Genomic DNA, 18665 nt, shown 5'->3' on the forward strand with positions numbered 1-18665 from the left:
ACTGCTAGCCTTATCTCCGCTCAGTTATACAGATTTCTGTAAGGATGTGGTTCTTAGACCCATTTAGTGAAACCTGGCAATACAACCAGGGAGACTTTGGCCTAAGTTTTTAATTAAACTGGTAAATCTTGGAATGTAGATAAAGTCTCTATTGCAATTGGTAGTATGTGATTTCTATATCCAAGCTGATCCCTGCTTCACAACAGGACCATTGCTAACTTTAATTGTTTCAATCATTTTCCTCCTTATATAAGCAAGGACAGTACAATAGTAACGTCATGTCAGAGCTGTAATGTACAGGAATCCTACACTAAGCTTTTGGGTTTTTAGCTCATGTTCACCTTTTTTACAGTTTAATTTTATTCTGGCTTATGTACTAATGTACTGCTATCTGAAAAGGATTTTTTTGACAAAAGTGTCCAACAAAACCTCCTCTTCAGGTAAAGCAGAGTTTTCCAGACTCCAGTTGAGAGATCATATCTATTTATTTTCTCAGGACCCAGTGTCTCACGAGTGCTAATAGGAAGAGCTGTAGCTCTTTAAGCCTGTTTCTGTAAAGTGTCTCTGGTCCACAAGACATGGTCAGTGGCCTGCAGGAATTTTACAGAGCAGCAATAAATGTAAAGGCTCTGCTCTGAGTGGATGTTGTTTGGGTGGCCTCAACATTTAGAGTTGTTTAGTTTCACAGTGGTCTGCAAGACATGACAAAGATTGACAAGGTCCCTTGATTCAAATGTATTGGAGCAGTGCTTTAGAACATTGTTATGAATGCAGCCCTGTCTGATACTGCTATGAGGGTCTGGATCAATGAGGGTCTGGATCCATACACATATGATTTCTCAAAACAGTTCATTATTAGTATTTACATTACGCAGAGCCCATGCTGGAAGGGAAAGGGTGCTGGGGAGCTGTGTGCTTAATATGAGTGATAAAGAAACCCTTCCTGTGACTTGTCTTTGTGGTGTTATACCGTTCTGTTGAAAGGCTGGACAGATTTATGATGCATGAAGTGCAAATTGATGGCTATTCTGGAGGATAAGATAAGTGATCAGGAAATGCCAAGTTCAGCATAGTGCAGAATTAAAGAACTGCTTTTCTGGCAACTAGATTTGGAATTCATTGCCACAGGCTGCACAGAAAAAGGGTTAGTGGCAAGGGAACTGGTTAGGTTGTAAATTGAGTCAGTGGACTAGTGATCTGTAACTAAGAGATGCTTTATCCAACTAATGGTATTGTCTCAATATCAGATACCTGTTGAGTCACCTGCTGAGAAACAGAGGACAAGTTTAGAGGGACTTCAACAAACATCCTTACTTTAGGAAATAAACAGGAGCAAAGAGCTTCTTAAGATGTCTTAAATGGGAAGAGGTGTTTTCCATAGTCTGAATAAAAATAAATACAAAGTATATTCATAAAGGGAGGAGGGACAACAAATGTCCTGTTTTGCAAGTGCAAAAATATAGAAATGTAACAGTAATGTTGGATGGGATGATCAGTCAGGCAAGTCTTGCTCTGCTGAAAATACACATGGGAACAAAAAACATTACATGGAACAGTACAACTAATAAAGGTGTGGGAGGTACAGAAGACAAGCAAAGAAGAGAAAAGTTCAAGTGATCTTCTGGTTTTATGGAAAACAGAAGAGACAACATCTTGGAGATGAGAGGTTGGACAGCTGACTGGTGGAAACAGAAGGTTTTGGTTTTGTGGAGCACTGAACTTTGTCACAGTTTACTGGGAATTGCTGCCACTGTCCAGAACAGGCTGTATCTTATGGATAGAGAGCTAATTTTCTCAGCTAGAGACCAGCTTGAATAAGTAGGAAGAGAAGTGGCAACATGAACAAGGGGTATAGAGACAGCAAAGGCAGTACCTGTTTAAACTCAGTGTGTCACAAACAAAGTGTTCTGATGTGGCAAGGAATACGAAGGCAAGGCATTTTTCACTAAATCATTTACCCATGCTACAAGACTGATTAATGAGCTAGGGGAACTGGTAATTCTCATTGATCCGAAGAAATTTGATTTAACTGGCATTACTGAAACCTGGTGGGAGGATCTGTATGACTAGAATGTGAAAATCTTTATCTGTAACCTGTTTAGGAAGTAAAGAGCGAGAAAATTAAATTCTATATTAAAGATACCATTCATAACTCAGAACTACAACATCTTGAATGCATATGAATCAATGTACTATTTCAAATGCTCAGGAGGAGGTGCAGGTGGGCTCTGTAATAGATCATAGATCTGCACCAGAGGATTGGGTGAATGCTTGTGTGTGCACTTACTTTGGTAATGTATAGAAGGAAAAACTGCACCCCAAAGGACCCTAGTCTGGAAGGTGTAGATAGATGGTGACAGGCACTGCTGCAAAATATCATTAGAGTTCTAAGAACTGATAAAAAGACAATTTTCTGGTAAAAAGGTGTCTATCCTCCTGTACTTTACTTTGCTTCAAGCTTCATTACAGCAAACAAAAATGAAATTGTAACTGGACTGGAAAGTCCATGCTTTGTAGTAGACCTGATGGCATTCAGTATGGGCAAATGGAGGACAGACCCATGTGGGAGTATATGCTGCTTCAAATGGCCAAATCCAGGGAAAGCACTGAGTGAAACGGAGTGTAATTGATTAAGAAGAAAGAAAAAAGCTGTCAGGAAAAAACATGATTTTTTAGGACCAGATTACTGTAGGAACAAAAAGTTCGAACTTCACAGTCAAGAAAAGGAACATTTAAAAGCATAAGCTTAGTTCTGGATCAGTCAGAAACAAAATCAGCAGGAATAAGCAACTGATGTGTTGCAAATAGAAAGTGGGTCTAGAATAGACACTAGAAGTTACAACTGATAAAAATTCACAAGGAAACTCAAGACAACACAAACTCCCTTATACATGGCAGGTTAGGACAACCAGTATAAGCTCATTTTAAAACAAAACAGATGGTAGTAGTGGTGCTGTTCTCTTAGCAGGTTGAGATGGTGAAACTGTTAAGAGTGATCCAGAAAAAGCAGAATGCTCAGTAAACACTCTTGAGAGAACTGAGGACACGTTCTTATTTCTCAGGGACATGGGAGGGATACCAAGAGGTATATAATTAATGTCTACCAGGAGAGTAGTATGGAGAATAGATCTCATCTCATAGGAGATTCTTTAAGGAGATTGCAAATTGGGTAGATGAAGGTAACTGCAAAGATGTAATAGATGTTATTTTTGTGAGATGCTGGTCTTTCTCGTTTAAAAATGGGTTTTAAAAGTATGCAATACATAGGGTTAGTTAACTGGAAGACTTTAAACCATAGGTTCTGGTAAGGAATCATCATTGAAAGAGGTTATCTGAACCAGAATCTGCAAGGCTTAGATCCAGCATTTCAGCATTCAGGATCTCACTGTAGCAGAACCATGTCTGTGGGAGCAGGTAATGCAGGCCATACTCAGAGAATGCAGGTCTGCAACCTGCAAAGCCATGGAAGAAATGGCCAAGAGTCAAGGCAGGCAACAGAGGCTAGTGCAATCCTTTGATGTGTAAACAGAAGTATGACTAGAAGATCTGCTGTTTTTTCCTGCTCTTCAGAGCACTTTGTGAAATTCAGAACAATCATTTCGGAGATTCTTGTAAAAGCCTTGTATTATTTGCTCCAACCTTTAACACTTGGCTTGAGGGAACAGTCAAAGGTGTTATAGCTGTGGCTGGTGCAGCCTCAGCAGCAACCAATATGTTTTGGAGTAGAGCAGTGCTTGTCTAATGCTTGGAGGAAGAAAGTCACACACTGTGACTTTCTGGTACCAGGAGTGAAAGATGGGGGAGAGGTGGCAAGGACAGGATGATCCTGCCGATGCAGTGACAACAGATGGCAGCGTTTGTTAATGACAGTTATCATAATTCATGCCCTGGTGCTCCATGCTCTACGTTAATATTTAGGAATATTAACACCTGAGAAATATTGGCATCCCAGCATCCGCATTTATGAAAGTCTGGATAAACAACCTATAGGTCATCAAGCTGATTTGCCAATGTAAATGTCTGCATTCGTCTTTTAACCAGGGTCCTTTAAGACATACCATGCTTGAGGTGTTTATATGTCAGCTGTGAGATGCCATAAATTGCATGACATTACAGAAACACATCAAAGGCCTTGAATAATTGTGTTTAACTTTGGTCACTTAACTGAGATGTCTCTGTTTGTTAGGAAACTCACTTCCCTAAGTTGATGGATAGAAAGGTCACTTCAGGGAGTGATTCAGATCTGAGATGGGATCTCTGGAGGTCTGAGGCCTCTCTCACTGTTGACTCCACAGGGCACGCAGTGCATTTAAACAGGGTGTCTCGGTCAGGTTTTTAGGTTGGGGTGCTGAGCCCAGACCATAAACTGTACTACAGGTAGGAGGATTAGAGGTTGAGAATGATGATAATTCAGTACTAGGATTTTCTAAATCATCAATTTCTGCATACTTTAATGTTTAATAATATTGATGACCAAATAATTATCCATGAATTCCTGTTAACAAGCAGTACTGCAGGGATGTCCAGGATTCTCATCCTCATGTTCTGTAGGACCCTCAGTAATGAATCAAAGTCTGCTTGTGTTATGCACTATATAAACATGTAACAAAAAGTTACACCAGAAGACAATACAGCCTGGAAAGGTATAGCAATGCATTTCAGCAATACATGCATCTTTATGCATAGGATAGAAGCTATATGTGATTAATCTCTGATCTCTCTTGAAATGAGAGAATATTCTGAAGGAATTTCCTGCTCCTTTCTTTGATGATCCTTATTTAGCATAATCATAGAGTATATCACCCTTTGTTGTCTGTTTTTGTCCCAGCTGGTTCCCATTTTTAAGAGTGCAAAAAATATACATCAATAATGTGACAAATAGTAATTTAACATAAATAATCTGACAAGTCAGGTAACAACAGCTTTGAATGCAGCAGCTCACATTATACTCTCAAATTGTCATGAACTCAAACCTTTTGAAGATATCATGTTACAAATGTTAAATATTTTTTTCTCATAGTTTTTCCCCTTATATTTCTCATTCATACTAAGTAGACAGATGCTTCAAGTTAGACATACCCACCAGACAGTCTCGCCTGCGCAGAAGCAAGTATTTTTGCCTTCTTAGAAAACATATTAACTGCAGTATAGACAGAACTGAGAAACACTCTATATAACTAGGTATCTCTTTTCTGCTGGTTTCTAGGACAATAGTCCAGAAAGTGCATCAGAAATTGAGGGAAACTGAGCCCAGCACTCCGTGACTCCCAGCAGAACATATCTTTTTGGTTCTTTACTAGTCAATGTAAAGTGATTGAGCTTGGCATTCATTACGAAGCAGCAATCTGCTCGGACGCTGGCTGCCTTACTCAGGGGAGACTGAAGCCTTCATGAGATGGGTGGTGGAAAGCCTACTCTTTCAGCAGTGCCCAGTTGCAGTGGATTCCTCCCCTAGCCATGCTTGTAGTGCACCAGACACTTAAGAAGGAGGTATTTTGCAGAGGCCAGAAAAATGTTTTCTTCCTCTTCCTATGCTTTTATTGCTCAGTGCCCCACTCAGCAAGGGTAACTCAAGTTTATGAGACTAAAATTTCTTGAAAAGACAATTTTATTAGCTTCTCTAATGTAGAGACTTCAGCATTTTGATATGCCATGTGAGCCTTATTCTGTGACATGAACAAATATCCCCAAAGGCACAAGATGTGTTCTCCTGAGAATTAAACCAAAGCAGATTTCATAAAAGGGAAACAGGCTTCCCCCCCACCAAAGATGCTTATCACTAGATATCTAAAACTGCTGTCATGGGACAGACCCTGCATTATTAGATGTAGTTGCAGATGAACACCTCCTACACTGTACAGAGCAATGCAGTACAGCTAAAACCAGGATCTGGTCCAATGTTCTGTAGCTAATCTGTAAAAAATAAAGCAAATGAACATGAAACCCCCTTGACACTGTATCTGGTGGATTCATCAGGCAGCTTGTTTCAGTGCTCAAAAGGACAGTTTTGAAAATATTTTTGCTCTACTTCTTTTTTTTTTCTTTCTTTTTTCCCTCTCCTCTTGCTGTTATCAGCTTGTTAAAATATTGCCAGGCTAAAAGAGAAAGCTCAGGACATATGTTAGCAGAGGGGAAGGGGATAATAACTTGACAGTTTTTTTAAAGGCAGAATCCTTTTATTTTCAGCAGAACACGACACTCCAATTTAAACAATTCTCCTGTCTCTCTTCCTTTTTACTATGGTATGATGGCAAGAGTTTAAAGCGGGTACATTTTAATGCTTATAGCAAGGGAAACTGTGGAATAATGAACCTGTAAATCTCCTGGCTCCCATTGGAGGTCAGTAGCAACCCAGGGTGTTTAACCGCTTCCAGGATCAGGCCCTGTATGAATCACATCAGTTTTTCTATAACAGTGTTAATTCCTTCTCTCAGACCTGAACAAATGACTTTCAGTCACAGAACGATCAAAGTGACAGGAATAGATTAATGTCAGCAGTAGGAGTGGTTGGATTTTTGCATATTGTCACCCAATGCAGTTGGGCTAAGCAAATTAAAGAACCAGTATTTCTGCAGGCAACCTCTTTGCTTTCTGCAAATGCTGACAAAGCTACACAGTTTCACTGCTGCTGGCACCTTGGTCCCAAGCTTGAAAAGAAACCTAGGGTTAAAGGGCTACTATATCAAAACTGTTGTATATCTAGTGGAGCTGTTGAAAATGTTTCCATCTGAATGGTTTTCCATCAGAAAATGGTGACTGAGTGGAATCCAAGTGCTCCACAGCCTGGTTTTGGTGATGCTCACATGTTCCTGGAGAACACAAGGATGCTGCCAGGCTCCCTGGTGACTGTCTCTCAGCTCTGTCTCCAGGGACATGTAGGGACTGTTTCAGAGCCAGGGAGGCTGTCACCCCAGGATGCTGAGAGCAAAGCAGGATTTGAGAAATTCCATATTACTTTTTACAAAATATGACTCTCTGAATATGTCTATCCCATGCAAAATGCTGCTGAGTGCTAGAACTGTTATGCCTCCGTTGTCCTTTAAGTACTATACAAAATGATGGCATCATCTGGAGTTAGTCAATTTGTGTTCAGTTCAAAGCTGGTCTTTACAGAAAACAGTGAGAACATATTGCTATTTCTTTTAGAAACACATCACTTTTGTTCTTTCTTGGTTATGTTTTCCTCCGAGAGCACAGTAAGTTTAATGCTAGAGGGACTGGAAGTGAAAGCACAGTGCTGGCATTTCAGTCCCCACATCTGCAAGGGTAGGAGTTAGGTCTGTTTGGTTCACTAAACTGGTGTAAATAACATTTTTTTTTTCCTTCAGTATTTCAATGTTAATAATAAAGTCCCATACCATAACTTTTACTTATTGACTGTAACAGGATTCTTGAGAGAGATAAAGCACAAATGAAAACAGAAAGGGCGTGTGTACTATATCTCTATCTGATCAGAAATATGCCATTGGCATGAGGTGAATTGCAAGTGTGCACAGAAAACTGTACATTGTCACTTCAGCTCAACTCCAGTGCCTGCTCATTGGCTTCTCTGGAGTTACATCCAGGATAACATTCTGACCTGGTTTCGGCTGGGACAGAGTTAACTTTCTTTTTAGTAGCTGGTACAGAGCTGTGTTTTGGATTTGATGTGAGAATGATGTTGATAACACTCCGATGTTTTAGTTGTTGCTAAGTAGCGCTTATCTTCAGCCAAGGATTTTTTCAGTTTCCCACGCTCTGCCAGCAAGCAGGTGTGCAAAAAGCTGGGAGGGAGCAGAGCTGGGGCAGCTGACCTGAACTAGCCAAAGGGGTATTACATACCATGGAACGTCATGCCCAGTATATAAACAGGGGGGAGTTGGCCGGGAGGCGCGGATTGCGGTTCGGGAACTAACTGGGCATCGGTCAGCGGGTGGTGAGCAATTCCATTGTGCATCACTGTTTTTTTTTTCTCCCTCCCCCCCCTTTTTTTGTTGCATTCCTTTTCATTACTATTATTATTATATTTCATTATTACTATTGTTAGTATTATATTTTACTTTAGTTATTAAACTGTTCTTATCTCAACCCACGAGTTTTACTTTTTTTTCCTTTGCTTTCCTCCTCCTCACCCCACTGGGAGGGGGAGGGGGAAACGGCTGCGTGGTGCTGAGTTGCTGACTGGGGTTAAACCACGACACATTCTTTTAATTGTTTTTATTCATTGTAAATTAGCCATTTAGACTTTATCTGTAATGCTGAGAAGCTAATTTATAATGTTGAGAAGCCATAAAGCACTGAGGATGTCCTGACACTCTAATAACTTAGAGTGTCAGGACAGCTCTTCTTTCATCTGCAGTTCCCTGAAATCTGTCTAGCTGGATGAGAGTGTGTGGTTTGGGAGAGATGAATTCTCAAGATTTCTAAATTCTGCTTTAAGGCTGAGGCAGAGATAAAAATATTATTGTGTGTTTAAGAATTAATTGCTAGAAGAACCAGCTGTTTGGTTTGAGACATTGGGTTCAGCCTTGCTCCAAAGAACATAACACTTTCTTGTTTTCCTACAGAGCTCAAAAGCGCGTTTTGAATGCTCTGTGGAATATATAATTTTTCTTCACTTTTACACCTTCCCGAAACTGCAGACTTCAAAGCACACTGACCTACTCAGGTTTCACTACTTACTGTTTCATGACTTTACATGTGGATTTCCCTCCCTTTACTTGATCATGAAATGAGGACTCCTTCCAGTCTTAGCTTCACAGGAGCTTCACCCATTTAAAAGAACCTGATTCCCATCCTCATGGATGCAGATGAAAGAGAAGAGAGAAGAGCAACATTGGGAAAGATGGTAAGAGTATCCTGAAAGAACAAGAGAAACATGGAGGAAAAGCAAACATGGTAAGGGTAATTGTGTCATGTATCTGTCTCCACTTTGCCCGTGCTTCATTCCAGGAGTGAAGGGTTACTCTATGAAAGAGACAGAATCTACCCCAGAGAGAATAGTCCCTGAAGCAAGATGATGCCTGTTATGCTTTGAAGTATGTGAAGATTAGGGAGGTCTGTTGCATCAAATCCAGACAGACCCTGAACATCTGCAACTCCCTTTTCTCATCAGGTATTTGGTCTTTCTCACAATATTGGAATGTATTTAAAATGTATCTAATCCTGAAAATACTGAAATCCTTCAGACACTGCTCACTAGTTTTCTAGGATAAAAAATCACTGTTGGAATCCAGCTCCTCCCTTTGGTGTTCTCATTGTGAAGGAGGGAAATGTTGCCATCTTTTGAATTTTTCTGTTGTGAAACTGATTGCAAGAGCCTTCTAAAATAATATTTTTAACATGAGTAATTCTGAGTTATTCTATGTGTTTTACTTTAACAGGTACAAATATAGCAAGATGAATAACCCACCGAACAGAAAGGACTGTATAATGTGAGAGGCAGCACTTCTGCATAGTAAGAGATCTTCTGTACGTAAGAGTTCAACGTTTAAGGAGACGTGATGGCAGGTGAATGGAAATATCACTGTGCTCATGTGCCCAGTCACACAGCACATCTGCTACAGAGGAAAGAGATTAATCCAAGCTGAGTATGAAAACAGTTCCTCAATTACAGGACTAATCTTTATTTTCCTGTGGTATACTTCCTATCTCAGTGTAACACATTGCACATATTACCATGATGACTTTCTTATAATTATTCTGAACATAAAAAAGGTTTCTTTGTCCTGACTGATTACCAGAAGTTATACTTTTCATGTAACATCCCGTGTTCTTGGATACATTATGTCTAAACACAAATTTGAACAGCTCTATCTTTACAACTGAGTCTTGTACTTGTCACATTTTCGCAGATATTACTGATTTATTGAAGACAGTAAAGAAATATGGAAGCTATTAACAGCAGTCCTCATCAATAACCTGTCTGAACACACAGCATACAGAAAAGATATTACAGAAATGGTATCTTTAAGATAGTGCTCAAATTGCATGAGTTTAACTGATATGGAGGACGTGAGCTGAGATTTCATCTGCAGTTATTTCACCTCCATGATTGCAGTGTGGCCAATCCAAGAACTAGTGGAGATAAATCTGTCTTTATTAAAGGTAGTGGAATAAAATAAAATTATATTTATGAATAAGATAAAAGCAATCAGTGTGAATCTCATGCTTATTAACATTAATAAATAAGACTCTAAGTGAAAAGTTCTTGATGTCCAGCTTGATTTGTTTTCTGTATTTTCTTGTGGTGTTTTTGCAGAGCAGCTAGTGTGGACTGACAAGCATTAAAAGGTAGAGCGCATTGCTCTTTAATGGTCGGAAAGGCATGAGACCAGGTCAATGCACACAGTACTTTGCTGGGCAGCTTGAGTGATCCTTATTATCATATGCAGAAGAGCATTCATGTTTTTATCAGTATTTATTTAACTGTTCCAGAGAAGTCAGATAAGCCCTTTCCAAACCTTTTTCCTGGAGATGCCTGCCAAAATGCCATGTGATCACCAACATGTGCAACATTGAAATGGATCAAGTCTGAGCAAAAGATGAGGGAAGACATCCTTTCCCTCCAGAATGTTCCTGAACTAGTGCATCCTACTCTGGCTGTTCTTCTCTGGGGAAAACTCCTCCTGAAGCAAGAGGAAATTTTTGCTTGGACAAACTACCCAAAGATGACCCTAAATCCAAGGGGAGAAAAATTAAGTGTGCTTAAATTGTAGCTGTGTCAAGTCTATTTCTGACTCACGCTGTTTGTCCTGTTCTCCCTTCCTGCCTCCCAGCCACACTAGGTATTATTTGGGGTGCAGACCAATAGCATATCCAGCCACAGTGCCTACAGCCACTTCTGGGCAGCTGTCTGGAAAGCAATGGTTTTTTTCTGTTCAAGACAAATTGGCAATTTAAAGGCCTCTTTGAAAGCAGAAACAGTGTTAGGCGAGGTTTGTATGTTTCCACCTGGGCGTTTTCCAAAATTGATGCTGGGCAGCATGTGTCGTTAATAACAATTTGTTTCTTATTCTGTTACTCAGGCTGCAATTAGAGTCTGTGCATAGTGCTTTCCAGGACAAAGACAAGAATAAAAGCTGTGATGCCCAGACCTTCTAAGTCAGAGACCTCAGATACTTTCTTTCTCAAACAGGAGAGTGTATGTCAGTCCTGCTACAGGAGGAGGCTGAAGCTGGGAGTGACTCCTTTGAATGTGGATATGTGCTAAGATCATTCCTCCACGCTCTGCAGTAGGTTGCAAAGCAGACCAGCCAGGTGCAACTGGCACATGGGATCCTAGAGTAGGACAGAGACCATGATGCTGTAATGTAAACGAGTGAGGTACAGAACTAGCTTCAGGGATGTCACAGGACTGAAACCAATTGCAAGAGTCTAAATCACAGTGTTCAGACTCAACAGACCTGAGATCTGCAAAGCCTGGAGTGTAGACACCCCTTTGGGCATGGGTATGAACTGGTAGTGAACAGTAGGACACCACACAGTTTCAGGGACTTGCTCACCCATATCTTTTGTGAACTGAGGCTTCTATTTTTATATAAAGAAAGATAGGTACTGATAGAAAACAGTAGAGAAATGGGATGTAAGGACCAAAGGCCAGGTAGAGAAATAACAGGGCTAACTTACTCTGCAGATGTCTTGGCTAGTGGCCTGGCACTTCAAAACAGAATTACATTTTTTTTTTTTTTTGGGTGCAGAACTGAGGGAAGAGCAGGAGGGAGAAGGGAAGACAGGTGCAGACGGCATTGTTAGATTTGTTAGTTGGAAAAAAGGAAATGGGATAAAGAAGAAATACAGTTGAATCCAATTTAGCACTAGCAAGACAGAAAAGAGGCCTTCAAAGAGTTATACTGAAAGACCTATAACTATTCTGCTCACTGGCTTGTGTGTTGAGGAGTACTGCTGTAATTGATGCTCTGGAAACTATTTCCAGAGAAAACAGAGGAGGAGCAAAGACATACAGGCTCTGTACATCTTTTGGTATCATGGCTGTTTGGGATACAGAATGCCTTTGCAAGTTTGGTCATCTGTATGCTCTGTGGCCTACATTCACTAAAGGATGGAATTCATAGGAGCTACCAAACTGAGCAGGTTGCTGCCCAGCCTGCCCAATACAAAGTGCTGCAGAGATGAGCACAGAAGTAATTAGATGTCTGCACTAAATGGAAATACCTGCCTCACCCGGAGCTCAGCTCTTCCCCAGAAATTGAGTAAGGTCGGCAGCGTTGTACTCATCAGAGCTCAGTGCTGATACCGTTAACGTAGGATGTAGAAGATAGATGCAAGGACTTCCTCTCTATGAATTATAGGCTTAATTTCCTGTCAGCCATCACTGAAAGAAATGCTGCAATCCATGACAAATGTGTAGCAGGTAATTCTCAGTCAAGTTGTTGAATTGTCATCAAATATTACGTAAAATATTCAGTCATTCAGTATTCACTGAGCTGTAGAAAGAGTGGACGTGACCTTGTAAATTAGCAAGGGTGCATCTGTCTGATATGAGAGGACTTGAGTTCCTGTTCTTCTTCCAGTTAGCATGAAACTATTTCACAGAAGACAAAACAAGAGATCCCAATAGCTGGGTTACAAATGACTTTGGGTGCCAATCTTGTGTGTCAGCAAGTGGGGCCTGACTGTGGGTGCCCGCTATGCTAGCTCAGGTTTCTGAGCACAGGGGCTGCTAGTTGGACTGCCACGCTGTCTGCTGCTGAAGTACATAGGTGTGCTCTAATTGTGCCTACCAAAGCGTGCCTACCAGTTTGGGAACAACATAAAGGCAGAAAAGTGGCTGCCTCTGACACCTGAACTCCTGGCAAACAGCCTTTGAATAAATGATTTTGTACTTCCTGCGGCTAACTTTAACCTTGTTCCTATTACTTTAATCTTCAAGATTAGTTATACTTCTTGTAATATAATCCTTCTGGCTCCTGTGTTGGTTTGATGATGTGACATCCATCACTGAATATTCAGGAAACTTCATCAACTCAGTGTTTTGTGCCAGTGTCTTTACAGGAAATGTTAAAGAGACTGAGTGCCTCCATCTACCCTTAAGGAACATCAAAAGGAACCCACTTTAACCAGTGTGCTCTGTTTATGATGGCTCTCATTATCTCCCGGTTAGGTCTTGATCTGCTTTACAGTCTTTGCACTAATCCTTCCCCTCCAAGTCTTGCTAATGATTTTCTGGCCCTATATTAAATGAATAACTGGCTTCATTTTAGGTTACTACATTTCTCTAATCCAGAAGATTATTGGTGTTATCAAAGAAAGAAGCTAAAGGTACTCTGGTTTCCTAGTACCCCAATAAATTGCTTTTCCATGATTGATGAGCTGAGATGGTGGCATAAAGATTATTTATAGCATAACTCTTAATCTGTTTACTGGTCAATGTTCTCCATAGTTATGGCATTAAGTATATACTGTCTATTAGCTTTATTGACCTCAGACTTAATATTACACATTTGTTTTCATTAAATTGCATTTTCCATTTCTGTGCCAAATGATATAGGAGATCAAAATCTGGCCACAATATGCCTTAATAGTAGGTGCACCTTCAAATTATTATTGCTGAATTTGATATATGCTTTAGATAGCTGCATGAAAATAGTTAAACATTTTTCAAATAAGACAGGTTCTCAAAACGACCTCAAAAAGCTACAGTTAATAATAATAAAAAACTCCCACACCTTTCCAGCTCAGTAAGTTAGTTACTGTTATTTTACAAGTCCTTTGTTTAATGGTATTTTAGCCCTCATATAATTTTATCATTCTTATCATTAAAGCTGAGCCTTTTTTCTCTTCAGTGAAAACTAAGCTTATGGCAAAATTTATGCTTTGATGTTTACTTACCCTAAAACTGTGATCCAAAGTGGCATTTGCTATGTAAGTTGGAATATATTTTCTGGGCTAGAAATGCAAAAATGATGGAGAAGTTCTTGTCTTCCTTTTGTCCAGCAGAAAATGGAATTCAAGATTCAGTGCAAGATCTAAATCCTGCCCGCGCTTCCTCTCCAGGGAGCAACAGCTAAGCCACAAGTATTCTGGTGTTAATATCAGAGGAAATAGATGGTTTCTCACTGTCTCGTTTGAGCTGTTTTATTTAGTAAATACAATTAAATATTCCCTAGAGTACTTGGGTATTTTATCTCCTTGCTGAGTGGCTGATCTTCCAGACTACCGCCATGCTTTTGACCTATATTAGAGACAAAGTCAGTATTTTGCACAAATCGGAAAAAATGTAGCAGCTGAGACTGACTGGGTACCATCTCTTTCTGCCCAGTTTCTTAGTGGTTAGGGTACTCATTTAGGCAGTAAGCGTTGTGTTTAGATCTCCTCAGCCTGCAACCAACTCAAAATTCCTCCTCTCTGGTTAAGCTTGCTCAGCCTCAAATGATTGCTAACTGCAAAAGATAGCATTTCCTTCAACAGTTTTGTGAATGCTGTGCATAACTTCATTTCCTTATTTTTGCCCATGCGTACACCTGAAATGATTCTTATACAAAAGTGTCAATGAAACAAAACAGTTTTGGTTGCTTTTCCTCAAAAAAGCAAAATATAGTTTGGAATGAAGCTTTTCAGGTTTTTTAGTTCATTTGCTGAATTGAAAAATCAGTTATGAGCACAGTGTTAATTACTTTTTGGTGCAGTTATGTACAGCGGTGATGCTCATACCATTTACCATGGGACTAGTAGAACACTTCCCCGTCCCTTTACACGTTAGATACATTTTCCTTTGCAGAATATAATTGAATTTCCAGATCCAGATACCACAGTAGGGTGAAGACAAAGCCTACTGATTACTAAGGAACAAATCCAAGCCCTTTCACTGTCTCCATGAATTTGAGGCTTTCGGAGAAGGGACCCACCCCCATGGCGAGTTCTCCAGTTCTGTTGGATCCTCTCACTGCCATGTCTAAAGGCCAGGTGAAAGTGGGGCACGGAAAAGCACAGTGAAAATTATAGCAGAGCCACTGTTTTACCCATTCTGTGGTTTCCTCAGAGAAATGGAGAATGTAAGGCCATGCTGGAGTAAAGGTATTGTCCATTGAACACCACTGTTTCTGAGTCATATCTGAGTCTTTGAAGTTAATCAGCGGGTTGGCACTGAGTAGTTAGAATGTTTGTTTTCCATCAATAAATTATTATCTTGCAACATCCTAGACTTTGCATTTATTTAACCAAGGACAAAACTGTGTAACTGTTCCACAGGATCATCAGAGGTTTGGGATTTTATCGAATGTAATTTCGTAGTGTAAAATAGATGTCAGGAAAAAACAGAAATAGTTTTAGAAGCACAATGCTTCCCACTTTGAAAGCGAAGTGTAACCTCAACAGAATAGGTTAGAAAACAGGGAAAAGTCTTAATGAAGCTGGTCACAATTTCAGAAGAATAAATCACCATTCATCATGAATAAGAGTGGGACAGTCTGGTAGAAAATGAGTCTTTCTAATTCTGTGATACTTTAGAGACTATTTTTGGGGGCATATAAATAGGAAAATACATAGATTGCAATAAGCCTTTCACTAGCTGAGTTCTTACATACATAAGTTTAAACCTGAAATTTTCTGTTTGTAAAGAGTTTGGCTAATGGCACACTGTATTACAGGTAGAGACAGTAATGTTTTCAAAAGGTAAGGAGGTGGCTGCCCACTTTTACTCTCAGCCAGGGAGTGGAAAAGCCTCTTTGGCTACCCTTACTTGCCTGCTCTCTAAAGCAGGTTTTTTAAATGTTTCACACTAAAGTTGCTCTTTGAATGCCACACAGCCCAGTGAATCCAAGTTGCCAGGCAGGAGTCAAAAAAGGGTTCAAGACAAACCTTTTATCACCAATGAGCAAAGAAGTTCCTTAAAATCTAAGCCAGGCTCTCTGAGGCTTTTCGCATTCATGTGTCTTCCTGCTATAGTCAAGGGTCCCGTAAGGCATGGGTAGAGCTTTCCCTTCGGCTCCTACAGGAATGCTTTTCTCAGGGAAGTACAAAGCAGAAAAGGGTGCCACAGATTTGCTGCCTTCTCCTGCTCGGTAAGTCCTTGCCTCCCCTCTCTTTTGGGGTTCTTTTTCCTCCCCTTCTCATATGCAGACTGGGTTGGGGGGTAGCTGCCCCTGTCATGGACCTCTCCTCTCCACCTTCCCCTGCTACTTAGGTCTCAGAGAAGGGAATGAAAGGGAAGAGGAACGTAACAGAGGTCTAAAGGGGGACAGGGAGGGGGACAGCCAGACCTGGTGTGAAGGTACCTTGACAAGACTAATCTGCCAAGGTTAGAGTAGGATGAGTAGCTAGTTGGCAGACACACACGTAAAAGTGTGACACTCTTCTTCCTTGTACATGATCTGCATACTCCCTCCCACATTTTTAGGTCTTTTCAATGCTGGGGGAGGATGTTCAGAAACCAAAGTCCACCCATACCTCCAGACATAGCTCACAGGGTGCGGTTCTACCACCCATCTTCTTCAGCTGTAAATCTGGTTCACAAAGTTCCCTCCTCTCTCCTCCCCTCCTGTCAGCTGGAACATTTTTTGTTCTCTTTGCCCATGCTGGTCTTCACTACTGCGTTATTTACATCAATACAGCTGTAAACTAGGTCAGGGAGATGATCCAAGATAAAAAAGATAAAGCTCATAGTGTTCTGAGCAAGAAATGGGAAAGGCCTTGCTCCCTTCATGCTGGGTAAGGCCTGTGACAATCTAGCCCAAAGGCTGTTACATTTATTTTAATATTTATTAAAATTTTCTTCCCCTTTCCCTGTAACTCTTTCATGAGTCTGCTGTAATCCTTCCAAGACTGATTAAATTCACTAACAACTTGTCCTCAGTTAACCAAAAAACCTCTTTTTTTGTATTTTTTTTAATCTTGGCCTGTCATTGCATCAAGTGACTGACATGTAACATGCAAATGATATAGATGGTTCTAAAACAGAATGAGTGATCACACTCAACATTTTAAAGAGGTCGATGGTAAGGGGAGATGGAGATCATTAGTTTATCAGTTCTGAATTTAATATGGAAGTAGTTTGCTCCTACCCATCCTGCCATTTCACAAAGCTGAGCCAAAGATAAAGGTTACCAGGCAAGCCTGTAAATGAATATGTCAGAAACCACAAAGCAATATTTTTGGAACATCATGACTTTTCAGTCCAAGGAGTATAAGCTTCTCTAAGTACTAAGAGCACCAAACCTCAGCACATACACCAGAGCCTTTTGAAATAATTGGCTGAAGTTGGATGTTGCTGCTCAAAGTTAGGACTGCCACCTAGGCAAACAAATGCTTTTATTTTAATTACTGTCCATTGTATTTCCAAGATTCCTACTTGTTACTACTGGTTATACTCAGATGGGCATTTGTAATGCATTTGCACATTCTACAGTCTCCAGTATTAAAACTTTATTTCATTATTCACCTTTGACATATACCGTCTAGCTTTGGTTTCATACATTTCAGTGGCATGCTTTGAGTAAATGTTTAGTATTACTATGCAAATAAGTTATAAATCAAAACCCTTCACTGTTTACAAAGGGAAATCCTGCTCAAAAAACTTGATGGTACAGTACCTCCCAACGCAGGTACAACTTGGTGGTTCCCATCCTATGATTTACTATGTGCATATATTTAACCTGATGAACACAAATTGTTCCATTGGGACTACTCTTCTGCTGGAAAATGTTTGCAGTGCAAGTACTTGTATTGAGGTTAATATATAATGTAAAGGAAAAATGAAAATTTTGCAGCTAAACCACTGAACTAGGAGACAGGTTTTCCTCCTGCTCTTCGATTAGGGTACAGAGCTAATTTATGCCAGTGATATTTTTAGAGCATTCAGCAAGGCTATGCCACTGCAGCAGTAATTCTCATCTGTGCAGGGCACCTGCTAAATAAGATTATTCTGTTGAGGTAAAGCTTTGCACTCTTTATATACTTTGCATCTGGTGTAGATAATGACCCAAAGAGCAGCACAGAGTCATAGCTTCTCAGAAGAGCTGACGTTGGCAGGGTGTTGTGAAGCATATGAAATTGATATCGTTGAAGTCCTCCACGAGTCTTGGAAGAAAAACACAGTACTCTGAATGATGATCATACTGATTATTTCTCTTAGAGCTTATTTGCTTAGCACCTTGGCTGTAGTTTAAGCCTGGTGTAAAAATACTCTCTGATGCAAGTGTTTGCAATCTAAATAAAAGCCAATTTCATTATTCAACAGAATGTATTCAGCTGAGTATAATTATGCATTTCATCCTTACTGTTACCTCTCTGACACAATTCCGTTCTTCCAGAACTTGGCTGCAGTTTGAAGAGATGGGCAGTTAGCTTGGTGTAATCTTTGATGGTGTAAAATCTTTTGCTATGCTCTTTGATGCTAATGAAACTGCAATCAAGCAACCCAGCATAGCCTGAAAGACCATTTGAAGCCTATGTGTTCTACATTAGTTATGATGGGTTTTTTTTACCACTGGACAGATTAAAGGGCCACTGAACACATCTGGGCAGATTGCTGATGCGCAGAAACCTGCATGGAGATGGAGCCTGGGGCAGCTGTTAGGGAAAGCTGTATTTCTCAGCACCTCTGAAGCTGCTCTTTGAGACAAATATGGACTTGAAGACCAGAATGGACTATAGGAACACCCAGTCCGAACTGATATCACGTATAGTAATGCATTCCACTGCAAACCACTTTCTCAAGCCCTCATACT

At 40.2% G+C, this 18665-nt stretch overlaps 1 long non-coding RNA gene across 1 annotated transcript; it reads left to right on the top strand.

Annotated features, from left to right (window-relative positions):
* The first annotated feature begins 8380 nt into the window (after nucleotides 1–8380).
* Nucleotides 8381–10167, top strand: LOC127017223 (uncharacterized). Its single transcript, XR_007766552.1, has 3 exons — nucleotides 8381–8827; nucleotides 8932–9094; nucleotides 9363–10167. It is a non-coding gene; the product is annotated as an uncharacterized LOC127017223 (long non-coding RNA).
* Nucleotides 10168–18665: the final 8498 nt, after the last annotated feature.

Source organism: Gymnogyps californianus, chromosome 5 (assembly GCF_018139145.2).
Source record: "Gymnogyps californianus isolate 813 chromosome 5, ASM1813914v2, whole genome shotgun sequence".
NCBI classification, from domain to species: domain Eukaryota; kingdom Metazoa; phylum Chordata; class Aves; order Accipitriformes; family Cathartidae; genus Gymnogyps; species Gymnogyps californianus.